This window comes from Chiroxiphia lanceolata, chromosome 3 (assembly GCF_009829145.1).
Source record: "Chiroxiphia lanceolata isolate bChiLan1 chromosome 3, bChiLan1.pri, whole genome shotgun sequence".
Classification (NCBI taxonomy): Eukaryota; Metazoa; Chordata; class Aves; order Passeriformes; family Pipridae; genus Chiroxiphia; species Chiroxiphia lanceolata.
Window position 1 is genome coordinate 73,733,058 of NC_045639.1, and position 14,773 is coordinate 73,747,830.

Below are 14,773 nucleotides of genomic sequence, written 5' to 3' on the forward strand. Positions count from 1 at the left end.
AGGACGAGGTACCCATTTATCACTACTTGTTTTCTCAAAGTTTGGCAGGGAAAGAACAAAACTTTTACAGTTGTCTGGGCCAAACACAGACCAAAGGTATCAGCATAAATTCACCCTGGTACACCTCCCAAGAGTTCAAAACACATAGTAAGAGGGTAATCATCACTAGTATTATTATAAATGTGGGTTAAATACAGCATAAAACATTGAATTGAATGTCAGTCAGCAATGGAGCTACAGATAAGATCTGGGTACACTAAACGTCAATTAAACAAGAAACACTGGTTCAGATTCCCTCCCAGGGCATGCTATATCATTTTATTATAGGGTTTCACTCTTTTTAGAAGTTTATCTTTGAAAATGAAATTTACTTGTCACTGGACTAATTAGAGAGGAAACTAATAGCTGAATACAAGCTCTGAAGCTAAACACAGATACATCTCTGTATTGATGGCTGCTGATGTTTCGCACTTCTGTGTGTTGCTTATGAATGACACTTCAGGAAAATATATCTATACCACTAAATAAAAGTTGTCTTGTACCTAAGGAAAATGACTCCTTGTATTTAAGGAATCTAAATTCTGTTTCGATTCTGCCACAAATGTCCTGTATGATTTAGAGCTACCTTTCAGCCCCACTGAAATGCAGTTGTTCTGTAAGTAAAAAATTCTAAAGGTCTCTGAGACAGAAACGGAATTGCAAAAAATGTTTTGGATCAATGATTTAAAGGTTCCACAATAATTTTAGTAAAAGTTAAATGAAATGTTGCATTAATTCTATGTTATCTGCCTCCACATTTTTAGTATAGTTAAGAGAATTTGCACGTGCCTTTCATTGTTTTGGTCCAGTTAATGCAAAGAGATGTTATTAATATAGTTCTGTCAAGCATTATTAAGAAATATTTTTGTTATGTGGTTAACAAATTTAAAACTGTATATATGCATTAGAATTTATAGTAGATTTGTACAATAACATGTGTTGCTAATGTACCATGAATATCTGAATATCAATGCAATAATAACAAAGGTCTCAGTTTCTTCATTAACTGTAATTAAGTCAATTGTCTTTTTTATATAATTATGAATTTTTCTTCATATTAGATAAAAAAAATATAGGGAATCTTTTTTGTAATGCAAACATTTATGACCATAATTATTAACCTACAAGTACAAGACTGTATTGCTTGTCTTACAAATCAATATCAGAGGCACAATCCTTAGCACAACCAAATATAACGTGATACCAAAAGTTACCTCACAGAAAAATAAAAAAAGAGAGATTGAGCAATGAAAAAGAACAACACAGTCATGCAGAATTACAACAATGAAGAAAAACAATTAGGATAAAACAATCTCATTAGGCAGTCTCTAATCTCAGAAGAGATGTAAAGCATTTTCTCCATCAAAAGTTTATCTGGATTTTTTTCACTGCATAGCTCCTTTCTCTACAACTTATTGACTGTTGGCATAATTTTGTACAGCAGTTCTTAATTCTCAATGTAAAAATAACAAAGTTTTATTATTTCTTTACCAGGTGAGTATATATGCTAATGACTACATGAATTTTTTTTTCAAGCTACCTGGTTTGTTTAAAATTGACCTTTAAGACTCTTTTGATTGAAAGCAAGAAAAGACTTGGGAAACTGTTTGAAGGAGTATTATGCATGCAAAGACAAATATTTTTAAAGGCCTGCTTAGTTTAGCCAATTTTGCCCTTAGATATTTTTGTTGAGGATACTGAATAAAAAAGTGCATGTAATGCCGAAATTTTACATCTCTAAAAATATATTTGACAAGCTTGTGAATTAGCTTATAACTAATTAGAACTAATAAAAAGCAACACTTCAAACCCTTTGTGGTTTATTTCATTTTTATAGAGAAGATTGCAAGTTTAGGGTAACCATTTGCTCTCAGGCCTAGAGAAAAAGTCAAATAAATATTCAAGGTTACTGAAGCTTTTTAAAGGAATGTAACTCACCAGTTAGGAATGTGTTTCTTTCCCTTCCTATCAAGCCCATCACATATTGTATTAAAAGTTTCAAAAGTTTACTAGCCCTTACTTTGTTGACATATTTTTGTAAAAAACTTCTGGGAAAAATACAAGTCTGATAATTTATGCATACACGGTCAACATAACAACAAACAATAAAAGATTTAATAGCCAACTAAATCTTATTAATATGCCGAACATTCATACAACAACAGATAGGCTCTTTCCAACCTGAATAAATAAAGAATACAATCAAACAAACTGCAAATATATTTTGTGTCTTTAAATTTGTGGTGGCTGTTGAAAGCACTATTGGAATCTGATCTATGTTAAGAGACGAAGACAAGGGATAGGACTAGTTCCTTATTAGATAATGTTGTATCCTGTAAATTGTAACTTTGTTATAAATAATGAATAGAAGTACTGTTGTTCTAAAGTTTCTTCATTATTTTTTTAGTATTTTAGAATGTGAAATCCAAAAAGATAGATTCTGCATGATTATACAACATTTTATATACTGTCATTGTGAACAGGACTCTTCAAGAGTCAAAAGCACTCTTACATTTCAACTGAAGGCTTTGGGTTGTAAATATAAATCCTCTAAACAGTGATGTGTGCTTTGTTAGGCAGTAAAAACTGCTGCATCATGAAAAGAAATACAGTCCATAACCCCAAACCCAGGACAGCGTCTGTCAGGGACCTTCAGATTTCCTCCCACTTGCCTCTAGCCATCATCTAGCAGAAGACCTAAGGGACTTAATGGGTGTGGAGGTATGATTTTATCCAAAGAATAAGAGTCAGCACTTGTGTATAATTTTATGATTTTTTTTTATGTTTGCTTGGGGTTTTTTTGGTGCGTTGGGACTTTTTTCTGCGTCTTTTAAAACACTTTTTGTCACTTTTGACAAGTGACTTTAGAAGGGGTCAATGAATAACACTAGGACTCAATGGTCCTCTTTCCTTGATTCAAACCCTCTGGCCTATCTCAAATTTGAATAAACATTTTTCATACACCTACTAAACATTTTTAAAAAGCAAAGTGAACAGTTCTATGAAATTGTCCTCCAAATATTTCTGTAGGAAGCTCTAACCTTTCCCACCCCTATAAGATTTTCACATACCCAGAATATTTTCCTCAGTGTCAGTTTCACCCATCAGAAGCTCTGCATTCTCTTTATGAGAACACTGATCTTTTTGACTTTGACAGAATAAACAAAAAAAAAATTATCATGGTTTGATTCATCCCTGTTGGAATATTAAAAAAGTACAGACAGAAAATGTTAATATACACAATAGGGGTGTGGTTTGTTACTGATTCTGAAAAATACCTGGTCCATCCCAAATAAGAAAAAGTCCACAGAGTAATAAGAATCAAAGCAGGTTGTTTCCTTTTTTTAAAAAATAACGACCTTTTGATAGATTTCTTGGAAAACACTGTGATCTAGCCATTACACTGGGTACTTGGAGTCATAGCCAGCTGCATGAGGTACAGTACTATTGAAGTAAATACCTGCTTCCCAGTGGCTACTGTGCAGAGTGGAAGACTGCACCCAGTAAACTAGACTTTACTCTCATCTCAATCAAATTCACTGACAACATAAAAAATATGCTACATATTTTCTTAAGGTGTAACCACTACACGAATTTTTAAGGAAAATAATTTCCTGTGATTTAAAACAGTAGGGACAGGAAAATTTGACATAGAAGAAAAAAAAGTGGTTTTTTTTGAAAGGCACTTTTAAATTATCACCATTGCACAAAAGATGTTTCTATTCTCATATTCCATTAAAAAATGCTTTATTTTCCCAATAAATGTACTGTCTTTGAAATGAATATTCTTCAAGATGGAAATAGTAGATTTTACTGCTTGCAACCATGATTGGAAGCAGACTGATACATTTCATTAAAAATAATTCATCACAATCTCACATTGCACATGAGAAACTAGTCACAGGAGATCATACAGCAAGTTTGATAGTTTACCAAGACAGTCATCAAATAATATTTGGATTTATAAGTTATTTCATTTAGAGATAGGAGGAAAGAAAAAAGAAAACAAAAAGGAAAAAATATCTTGTCTAAACATACAAATTAATTTTTGACAGAACAGAATAACATATAAATTCCATCTTACCCTGAAAACATCTCTAGTTCATGAAAAATAAAAGATATTCTGGTTGTTATTTCATTGTATTAGTGGCTGGATAAATCGAGGGAAACAGTATCCTGTCTCCATATGAAACTTCAGAAAAAAACCACAAGCAACTGCCAAATTTTATTGAGTATTTTGATACTTGAAAACTTTATCTTCTTTAAGTTGATTCAGATTTCAGTGGACTAGAAATAAATAAGACAGCTCACACTAAGGGAACATTGATGAATAAGCAGATCTAAATTGTGTCTGAACTTTCTAATCAACCAAAAAAACCTTTCAAAAACTTCAGTTTAGAGGGCAATGATTGCTCATTATCATAATAATGATTGCTCATCTCAAAGTGAATTGGGTTTGGGAACTGATCTCTCTGCATATACTGAAGAAACATGAGTATAATATGAAGTAAACTGTCTTTATCATTTAGAGGTACTCAGGGAGACTGTATGGACTTGCTGACAGCTTAGTGTGACATATTTTCTCTTTACCTGTCCTCAGGCAGGTTTATTGGTGATTCTGTCATTTCCCTAACCTACAAGCTCAGACCTCCACCTTAGATACACAAGATAATACATAAATAACTCCTGTCTATCCTTAACATTTCCTAACCTGCCAAATGCCAGGGATCACTGATCACACTGGAAGTCCACCACGAAACGAAACAAGGTGTTTAAAATGAGCAATTTCTTTTCATTAAACTGACCTCTAGAAATGGCCTCATATCTCCATTAGCAGTTCAGACAAGATAGAAAACTGATTTTGCTTTGGAGAAGAAAATAAATGATCATCTTACACCCTCTCAGCAACAGTAGAAAATTCAGTTGCTCGGTTCATGGTTAGATCTGCAAAATGGATATAGACCCCAACATATAAGGTACTGTGGCATCATTAACCCAACCCAGAATCTAGAATGGTGTCTCAATGTGCTTATGTTTTTTGGGTTTTCTTGGGTAAAGTTAAATGCACCTGAATCTTTTTTTCAAAGATAACACTTAACCCTTGTTATAAATAATTATTTCCAAACATTCTTTTCTAATGGAAGCAGTAGTCCTATAATAGACAAAATGTCATACTATGATTTGGAAGACTAGTAACATACATATTTATATATATTTAAAAGCATAGGATGAAAAGTCTTTAAAATATATTATTCTTTTTCTTCTTACTTTTTCACCACCCATCCATTAAAAGACTGACTTATTAACCAATATTCTGAAAAACAGGGTGATACCCCATAATTACCCATAACTCACAGACACTTTTAATGACAAAAAAGTAACCATCTTCCTTTCAAAACTAGATTATGCCTAAATGCATATTTTCTTGAGATTAAGAAAGTCTTCAGGCAAAAGCCTGGGCTCTCTAACTATGTATCATGATAAAACATTATTTACAGGAATTTATTAGCCAAATTTTAATTAAAAAGAAGTGAATATTCTAAAAATTCTCACTTTGTTTTACCACAACAGAAAGAGAACTCCAAAAAAATAAAATAAAACACAAACTACCTCCTCTCCCACAAAATGCACCAACAGACCTACAAAATGCGTGAAATGTGTGTTTCAGCATGATATAATCATGGTTCTCACTATTGCTTTGTAACCACTGTAATAGAACTACAGGGAAATGATACTCCCAGTTTTTCTTCATAATAAAAAGTATTATCTGAGGAATTATTTTCAAATATGAAATACGGTTATAAAATAAATCAGATGATAAAAAGGATATTTTTCAACTGGTAGAAATTAGCGTAGTTCCACTGGAGACAAAGGAATCTATTTATATTAGCTGCAGATTTAGTTATTATTTGATATTCAGGGAGCTCAGTGATGAAAGAGCTGTAAGGCAAACAGTGAAACAGATGAGAAAAAGGGAGAAGTAAGGAATGAAAAGGCAAACAGAATATATATTCATGCTGATAAGGTAGATTATCTGTCCCTCCAGAAATCCCAGTAAGCACAGAGGGACCACATGTCCATTGGAAACACCTAACAAACTTACTGAGAACTCACTCAGTCTTGTTATAGTGGTTCCTGAGGCTTGTCTGCCTCTGTCATTCTAAGTCATAGAGTGGAACAATTATCTAGGCACATAACTGCACCAGGATCTCAGTCTTGCTTTGGGCCATGTTAGCTGATACAGTTCCAACCACAGCAATTAAGGTAATCATGATTTTAAAAATGGTTTTGAGATAAGTCTAAATTCTCTGAGTTTCTGGTTTAACATGTCTGGAATTTTTGTGCAAACTCGTCTTCTGAAAGAGCAATATTTGCTAGCCCACAGAAGAATGCATGCAGTATTCTTCCTGGGTTATATATATATATAAAATCATTATCCCCATACTTATAAGAGATTAATTAGAATGTTGTAACTACTGATACGAAAGGACCTTCTTCAAAAGTCATTAGTATGCTTTACAGTTGTTTCTTTCCATTTACTGCAATGAGCTGCTAGGCTAGGACTTAACAGACTAAGGGAAATTTGGGCATCCCTACCGATGTCAAGTGCAGGTAATTATGTCAGCTCTGCCCACGGCTGGAGCTAGTAGATGAGGCTTATTAGTACATCCCAGCAGTACATCAATGTTCTTGAATTCAGCTCAGAATGGAATCCATTTTTTGACTCCTGATATAAAGCATGTATGCTACTCTATGCCTGAGTGTATCATGTTTTCCAGTGATCATTTTATTCATGTTTTAGTTCCACATAACCCAATCCGCATGATTCTACCTTAATTTAACCCTCCAAGTAACATCTTCCTCAGTATAAATTACTTGGTTTAGATTGGGAATACTCAGCTACTGATTGTCACACATCTGTTATTTCCACAGACAAATGTACTTTTTCTTAAAACATTTTTCTGGAGGATTACTAGTTCATATGTTATGAGAAATTAAGATATATGATTAATCTTACTAAAACAAATTAAAGTTTATTATCTTCAAGTTAGTTATTAAGTGGAGATGTGGTCATACTTGGCATTACAGGCTAGGGAGTAAAGTCTTACTCCTGGGAGCTAATGCCACTAGGAACTTCCAATTTTTGCATATAAATATCACTATTTCAGAGGCAATAGAACTTATCTAACACAAACCTGGATGATACTTGTTCCTGTGTGTTCTAGGGAACATATAGATAAACTGTCAAAATCAATTGTTTAATAGAACAAAATCATTTGCACTCAACAGATCCTTTGTGAGCAAAAGAACTGGTTTGGCTGACAAAGTCCTACTGGTGATTCCTCTCATGAAGTCGCAGCAGGTTGATATAGACTCAGACTGCAGCTATGCTTTAGAAGAATCTATAATTCTTGTTACTCCTGCCATGGAAACACTTTACTCACAGGTGTAAAATTGTGAATGCCATATAAACACTTAGGACAAGACCAGAGATTACAACACACCTAAAGATTCAAGGTGTATTTGTGTTTACCATCCTCTTCTCAGCCTCTCATTGATATTATAAAGAACTTTCAGCAATATTACTTCTCATTTCAAATTACCTCCCCGTAGCACTTACCCTAGCAGCCTTCCACATTCAAACTTGATGCACAGAGACATTACCAAAGTCAAAATGATAGAGTAGAACTTAATTAAAAGAAACCCCTGCAAATAAATTTTTAGAACAATGTTTTATTTTTATTCACTTTAAAATTCTTTAGCTTAAACTCTTGTTTCCATAGGCTGTGTGGGTGGACCTGCATTTTTAAAACAAATACTATATAATTTTTTAGGCCACCATGTCAGTAGTTTAAAATCAAACAATCTTGCTTTTTTTGAAGCTGCTGTCAGGGTCTTGAGCGCACTAAAAGGCTTTGTGACCTGTCTCACTACCCCAAGTCTGCACTCTAGATGTTTAACAGGCTCTCAGACGTGTTGAAATTGAGGTTTCACATAGTGCTTGGGTCAGAATGATGTGAGCTGTACCATGTTGAAGCTCCAGTTCTCACCCTATATTTTTGCCTGATCTATAAATGCCTTTCCCAACTCACGTGCGTGTACCTAGCCAGGTACCTTGTTGATTCTTACTTGCTGACTTAATTTCCTGGCTTGACCTTGGATCTGCCTCATCACTGAAAACGTTTCTGTTCATCTGTGGACTCTGGTTCACCCTGATTATCATCACTGGACCTGCTTGTCTTCCTCTGTTTAGTGTGCCATCAAAAGGCAGCCTTGTCCTCCCTCATCAGCTCTGTTTCTAGACCCCATTCTCTTTCTTGTTTTTGCTGCTACTTGCCAGACGATATATGGACAAAAAAAATTTGTCTGAGGTGTTTCTAGATACTCGTTGAAAAAGGTAGAACACTGATCTAGGTTTCTTCTGAAAATAAACCCCCCAAAACTGAAAAATTCCTATAATGAGGTAATGGATTTAGAACCTCCAATACGCAAAAGATAAACTATGCTATTTTTGTCCCAGTCAAAAATTATGGATGGCAACTCACCTTTTGACTGATTGACTACTATCATTTGTATAAAATACACAATATATAATGGTGATCTTAGCTCTTTTAACTGAAACACAGAGAAAAATAACAAAGTACCCTTGTATATCTTATGAATGAATCTCATAATAATGATTTGTATATTTGGAAAATACTAGGTTATCCAACAGATTATGCAGATATAATTTACTCCACCAAAACTGGTCTCCAGCATCTCAGTCTTATTTTACATGCAAAGAAAACAGGACAGCTGTTAATAAATATAATTTTTAAAAGAAAGAAAAAAGGTCCGTATCACCAAAAAATTTCTAGTAATTTTTATTTCCAGTATGCTTTTGTCTGTGCTAGTTGTACTCACCCATTACTCATACACACACAAGCAGAAATGGAACCATTTCATGAGTCTTATCATCTCAACATAAAGCTACTAAGGATTTTTCCATTTCAGAGTTCTATTCTGGAGTGATTGCTAATAAGAGTGTTCTAAAGAACAGCAGAGCAAGATGATAAAATAACAAACAATAAAAAGTATGAAATAAAACTTTTAGTTCTATAAGCTCTTTTAATGAAAGAGTCTCAAAGAATTACAAATAGGTTTGATGATCTTTTCAACATAAATGATTCTATGAGTCTATGAAATAATAGTATGTTCTGCCTCTCAATACCTCTGTGTGGGAGAGAAAAGCTGTATGACCCTCTGTCAGTAAGAACAGAAATATTAATTGTATTAAGTATGATTAATTTACATTATTTGCTGTAAATAGATAATAATCTCATTTAAAAAAAAAAAAGAAAATATAAACACTTTTTAAAATAAATTTGGGGAAATTGTTCTCATGAACTTCAGAGTTACCATTGCAGAATCAAAGGCTTTTAGGATGTTTAAATCCTATTAAAACTTGGGAGTGTTTTGAGGCTTGAAGTTTATTTCTCTCTAGCAGAGACAGAAGGCTTCTTATATATACTTTCATAAAGTGTTGTCGTGGGTTTACTCTGACTGAATTTTTAAACACTCACAAAATTGCTAAAAGGTGAGAGGTTCACACAGGCAAGACAAACTTGACGTGAGGATAATATTAAATTTTTTGCTTAGAGGATAGAAACTAAAAAGTAATAAAATACATAGTATTAAACATGCTTTTTAACCCTCCCTTGGCCCCCTGCATCAATGCAGGAGGAGAACTCTGAAGGTGATGGCTAAAATCTCTCTTCATCGGATGTGGGGTATCTCTGCATCCCCCGATGGTCCTTCATGTGCTACAGGGGGACAACCCGCTCCACCATGATCTTCACCATGGGTTACAGGGAGTATTTTTAAAGAAGTAATTAAAGAAAAAAAAAATAAACCAACAATACAAAATCAACCAACCAACCAAACAAAAATTCAAACAACTGTTACAGAAACAAGAAAAAGACAATAATGAAATGGGAACACTTGCTTTCATCTATTGTTTTTTTATCCACTTCATCATGAATGAAAATCTTCTTATGGAATCATATTTGAACTTCTCATATACCAATGACTACAACTCCAGTAAAATGAACAATTTTTTTTCTTCCCTTCTTCCCCTCTAAAATTAAAGGGGGGGAAATAAAAAGAACCAACTCCTATATTTTGAAGGAAAATTATGTTTTAATTTGTTTGAACTGCAAATTTGATTGAACTAGTCTATTAAAGCTCTCTCTTTGTTTTGAGTACTCAGGGTGGGTGTAAATATGTAATGGGATGGCTGTCTTATAATTTTTCTTGGGCTTGATAACAATTTTTTTTAATATAGTTTTTGTTGTAATGTTAATATTCAAAAAGAATTTTAAAGTAAATGTAATGGAGCTAATTGTGAAAGACCAAAGCATAGGTTAAATCTACTCTTAAAAAAGAAGACACATTCTGGGAATTTTGTATTTCTTCCATGTGCATTTTTGATAAATTTTGCTTTATCAGCTTGCACACTAAAAACATTTATCTAGAAAGGCTTTTTAAGTTACTTCTCTCTCATTCAGAACATGAGCCTCAGATAGTACATAAACTCAATTGCTCATATTATCATAGAATGTCTTTGTTAGTGACATGGGAAGAGCTCTTTTGATTTTTTTTTTTCTTGATACTTAAATGTCATGAAATTTTCCAGTGACACTCTGTTCTTAACCGTGAAGGGAAACTTGAAGTCATTAATGTCTCTAAGAAAAAAAGTCCTGGGTACGTTATTCTGCTACCCTGAACTTGCCTGTAAGTACATTATGTATTATAAAATCTGTGACTGATGTAACATATTCCTTCAAATTAAAGACTTTTACCCAGCACAGCCAATAAAACAGAATCTGTCTGCCAATTTCTCTATTAAAACCTTGCTGATAGGTTTTACTTAAATTACATCAAACTTCAAATTTTCCATGATGATTCCAAAGACATGGCTATGCATAGAAATACAAATGGCTAATTGAAGATGGGTTTGAATTGACACAATGACTGAATTTAAAAGATCACTGTAATATTCCAAACAATTACGTGTTCTTTTTTAAACCTTCAAACTTCAATTTCCAAATTAATTGCAACGTTTTCTATAACCTTGATCATAATTCTAAGTGGTACTCCTTCCAGAGAAGCCAGAAACTTAAACTAATTACTTAGCATTTAAGAAGTTTTAACCTAAGCATACAGCAACAGATGCTGTGTTCCTTTTGTTAAGTCCTATTTCGCCTGTAAGAAACTATAGTGATGAAGATGTATAAAATTTCATTTTCCGGATGATTAGGCCTGCCAGGGGCCACCAGAAAAAAATAATTTATAATTTTCTTTATTTCTGCATATATATGAGTTTACTTGATCTTGGAAGGAGGAGTCATAGCTGGAGTGTTAAATTTTGTCTATAAAACCATCCCACTGGAATTCTTAACAAAAGTCATCTTTATGCCAAGGACATGGCATTTTAAGAACAGTTTTTGTTTCTAAAGCTTGGGAAAGTTCAGATTAACTTGATATTAAAAACTAATCACCATTTCAAAATGGATTTGATATTATTGAAATGAGAGATCTGTTCCCTTCACACTAACTTTTAATCAGAAGTATTCCCTACAATTTTAAAGGTCATGAGACTTGACACTTTTAGCAGCATGAGTAAGGAGAATTGCTTGAAACATAAGTGCAAACTGACCACTTTGACAGATCTGATTTCCTTTTATGACAAAGTAACCCATCTAGTTGATCAAGGGAAGCCAGCTGATGTCATCTTTTTGGATTTCAGTAAAGCTTTCAATACTGTTTCTCACAGGATCCTTCTGGACAAAATGTCCAGCACACAGCTGGATAAACACATCATGTGGTGGGTGAGCAATTGGCTCATGGGTCGAGTACAGAGGGTAATAGCAAATGGGGTGACATCAGACTGGTGACCTGTCACTGGTGGGGTTCCACAGGGCTCCATCTTAGGCCCTGTGCTCTTCAACATCTTCATAAATGACTTGAATGCAGGACTAGAAGGGATACTAAGCAAGTTTGCAGATGACACAAAACTGGGAGGAGCTGTTGACTCCTTCAAAGGCAGGGAGACCCCACAGAGAGACCTCTATGAATTAGAGGACTGGGCAATCACCAACCACATGAAGTTCAACAAGGGAAGGTGCCGGATTCTGCACCTTGGAAGGGGCAACCCTGGATGTTTGTACAGACTGGGGAATGAGATGCTGGAAAGTAGTGCCATGGAAAGGGACCTGAGGGTCCTGGTCGACAGCGAGTTGACTATGGGTCAGCAGTGCCCTGGCATCTAGGAGGGTCAACTGTGTCCTGGGGAGCAGCAGGTAAAGTATCACTAGCCCACTGAGAGAGGTGACTGTTCTGCTCTGCTCTGCACTGGTGCAGCCTCACCTTGAATATTGTGTGCAGTTTGGGGCACCACAATATAAAAAAGATATTAAGCTCTTAGAGAGTGTCCAAAGGAGAGCAACAAAGATGGCGAAGAGCCTTGAACGAAAGACATATTAAGAGTGGCTTGAGGTCACTTGGTCTGTACAGCCTGAAGAAAAGAAGACTGAGGGTAGACTTCATTGCTGTCTAGAACTTCCTGGGGAGGGGAAGAGGAGACGCAGGCACTGATCTCTTCTCTGTGGTGACCAGTGACAGGACCCAAGGAAATGGCCTGAAGTTGTGTCAGAGGAGGTTTAGGTTGGATATTAGAAAAAGGTTCTTCACCCAGAGGGTGGACAGGCTCCAAGGGAAGTGGTTACAACACCAAGCCTGACAAAGTTCAAGCACTTGGGTGATACTCTCAGGCCCATGGTGTGACTCTTGGGGATGTTCCCAGGCAGGGCCAGGATTTGGACTCGATGATCCTTGTGGGTTCCTTCCTACTCATCAAATTCTGTGATTCTACAGCTAAACTGATAGTGAAACATGGTAGTGAACATTTAATAACGTTACAAACAGTCATTTGTGAATCCAATTTTGAATGTTTTAAAATATAGATATTTTCACTTATGAAAATCACTGGGAAACAGTATTATATGGTCATGCAATATTTAACTAGAGCCATTAGAAATAATTTTGATAGGAATAACTCTGAAAAAAATGTATTTTCCTGAGAATGTGGAGAAGGTTCTATTTTATAAATGCTTTTTAAATGTAAACTAGAAAAGTTTCCTAAAAGTAAGGAGCTGCAGACATAAGTCAAGAAAATAATTTTTGCAAAATAGAAATGTTGGTAAGAGGAAAGATAGTCAACGATCAATGGCTACTACTAGATAGTCAAATAGTCAAAATAGAGGAGATTTCTACCTGAAATCATTCAGAAAAATCGTAACATATCTTAAAAATAAGGAAAGGAGAAGAAGAAAGGTTATGTACTGTATCCTAAACCACAGAAATGTAAAGCAGATGAAATCTGATCTGAAAACAGAAATCCAGCTGAGAATCTGTGTCAAACTGTCTCACAGCTACTGGTATTAGAAAAGTATAATCACTTCTAAATCAACAAGGCACAAATGCAAGACTGAACAAAGCTAGGAAATGAAGATCTATAACAAGCAAGATCAATTTATAACCCAAAAATAAGAGAGGATTTTACAAGCATATGGGAGTCATTTTAATATATATATTAGAAAAACAGCTAAATGCCAGAGCTTGTTCCTTCTTTCTACCTCTGAATTACTGATGGTTTAGCTCACCAGTCTGTTGTGTGGCATGAACTCATAGCATGGATTAAATACCCAGAATGACAATCAGGGATACTTTGAAGGAGAGATATTGACAATGTAACACTAAAAAATACTACTGTTCTGCACCGTTTAACATTGACAAATACAGTAAACTTTTTTATTATTTGCTACTAATAAGGTACAGTACGGTATACTGCATTTTCAAGTCATTTTTGCTAATATTGAGACAATGCTATCTCTTAACAGACTTCTTGCAAGTGGATTTTTTTCTTTTCTTCTGTTTGGGTTTTTTTATGTACCTACTACAATGCAAATTAACAAAACAAAATTTCTCTCTCTTTCAAATTTTACTCTACAAGAATTCAGAAATAAAAGCAAATATAAATGGGAAAAAATATTTAATTATCTGCGGAATTTAATTTCATAAGACAACTCATCCTGAACTTTCCAAACAGAAGATCCATCAAGACTTCAGAAGTTATTCATCTTGATGGAGTTTTTTAGGTAATTTAGGCACTCAAATTTAGCTGCAAAATAATTGTCTTTAAGGGTTATGTGCTGTTGAAAAATAACATAGCATGTTATTATGTAGCAAAATAACTATAGCAATTGATTTATTTTGATCTGGATTTAGCTTAAAACAGCTATTTCTGAAAGTGTGATGTGAGAGTTTCAATTTTATTAGATTTATAAATGCTTCAAATGTTGATAGATGTGATAGTTTTACCTGTTCACAAAATATCGTACCGTGAGAACTTAAGACAGTCTTAACATGAGTTTTCACTGAAGGCAATGCTATTACAATTGAATGAACTATACAAATAAGAAGCTGTTCACATTTGCACATCCCACACAGCTAAATATTTCATTCTTTAGTTTGATGTTTCCTGTGTCATTCTTCTCTATGCCGCTTCTCTGAATAACTTTGAAGTCTGAAAACCTTCTCCAGAAGAGCTGGGTGGCTTGACTACTGTGAGTCTTTTATACTTCTTTTTCTTTCTTTTATCTCCCTAGAGAAATGTGGCTGTCATAAGACATCT